At 46.5% G+C, this 1757-nt stretch overlaps 1 long non-coding RNA gene across 1 annotated transcript in view; it reads left to right on the top strand.

The window, feature by feature from the left end:
• The window catches only part of LOC104860565, a 10494-nt gene extending 10030 nt beyond the window's left edge, over positions 1 to 464 (top strand). Inside the window, exon 3 of the long non-coding RNA XR_779726.2 lies at positions 311 to 464. This is a non-coding gene — a long non-coding RNA (uncharacterized LOC104860565). The remainder of the gene's footprint in view (positions 1 to 310) is intronic.
• Positions 465 to 1757: the final 1293 nt, after the last annotated feature.

Raw genomic sequence — 1757 nt, 5'->3', positions numbered from 1 at the left:
CCCCCCCCCCCCCGCGAGGCCCAGGACTCTGCGCTGGGAACCACAGCTGTGAAGCAAACATTAATGTGCTTAAAATCACCTGGGGATCTTATTCAGTCGCAGAGTCTGATTTGGCAGCTCACAGCTGGAGTGAGAGATTCTAGTGCTCCCAGGTGACACCAAGATACTGCTAGTCGTGAACTCTGAACTCGCACTTTGAGAAGCAAGGTTACAAGAGAGGAGGGAGCGTGGAGGCTCAGAGAGATGGAAAGGCTGGAAGGAGCCATGACTGGTCGCCTGTCTAACCATCGCCTAACCATCTGCTCTGCAGGGCTGGAAGAGCATTTCACCGGGGCAGGAGAAGTGCATCGGTGAGAGGGCAACTGTTCCTTGAAGTGCTCTGAAGTGACTGCTCTGGAGGCTGGAGATGGAGGTGAAGGTGCTGCGGGGCAACTGGTTTCCCTAGTTTTAATGGGAGCAGCAGAGAGAAGGTAAATGCAATTTCCTTACTAAGACCCTGAGGCAGTGAGAGAATCAGTGTTTTACGTGCATGGCTCTGTGGCAGTGGCTAACTGAACACCAGATTCCTAGAGATAAACTGAATGGGACAGCTTGCTAAATTACTTCTTTCGTATACGGGGAGAGAAATCCTGGCACGCTCACCGTGTATCAAACTTGCATCTTCATAATGCCAACACATAGCCTCTTATCCAGTTGCCAGAACTCTTTGAGAGAGGACCTCTCACCTTCCCCAAGGCTGGAGGGAAAAGTGACCGTTTATCAGAATGACTGGGTGCTGGGGAAAGAGACGGTCGGCTTTTTTGAGGGTTGTCAGATACTGAGATTATTATAATCTCCACAGACCAGAAGTTCCATCTGGATTCACTTTCAGAGCAGGGGCTGTAAAGATTATGAGAGTCTTGACTTCATCTAATGGGGGTTTTGTGAGATCTCAGATCCATGTGATCACCCGTCTCAGAATGTAGAGTTGTACATTGTGAGGCAGCAGGCCTAGAAATGGCAGAATCCCCATGCTGGTTCCCTGAGCCCTCTTATGGTCCAAGGACACAATGAGACCCCCTGCCCACACCCTAAATGGAAAACTAAAACAATATGTTATTCCTGTCACCACTGGTGAACCTCAAAACATACCTCACCGGCTTCCCGCCTTCCACCTTCTTTATTTCTTCCTTAAAACTCTACCCAGGATGCCCTTCTCATGCCTGTGCCCCTGGAGATCCACCTCACTTCTACGCCTTCCTCTCTGGGCCTCGTTTTGTTTTTCTTTAGTCTTAGCTTGCTTGAGACACTGCTCATTTTCCCAAACTCTAGAGCAGTCCGTTATCCTTCATCGTTGGCGTATTGAATCTCTCCTTAAAATGAAAATAAAATAAAATACTTAAATCACCAAAATAAGACAGTATAGGAAAATAGAAGCATATACGCTGAAATCCAAGTTTCTTTTTCCCTTTGTCTTTGCTAAAGGCAACCAGCATCTTCTGTTTATGTTTACGTGTACATGTACTGTTGATGACAAATAGAATATTCCATCCCTATTACTTTGTGACATGTTGTCCTTAACAGTATGTTAGGGTCCACATCACATCTAATGGATCTGCCTTGCGATTTTTAAAATCATAGACTTTCAATTGTGAGGTGGTGGTATATAACACATGTGGTTGGGAGAACTGACGGAGATCCCGTGTACCTTTTCTCCAGGCCCCCTTCAGAGTTCTATCTTGCAAAATCATGGCACAATATCATAACTGAGATATCGA

The sequence above is a fragment of the Fukomys damarensis genome, unplaced genomic scaffold, assembly GCF_012274545.1.
Source record: "Fukomys damarensis isolate Sample0158 unplaced genomic scaffold, DMR_v1.0_HiC HiC_scaffold_14, whole genome shotgun sequence".
NCBI classification, from domain to species: Eukaryota; Metazoa; Chordata; class Mammalia; order Rodentia; family Bathyergidae; genus Fukomys; species Fukomys damarensis.
This window is presented reverse-complemented; position numbering and strand designations above follow the sequence as displayed.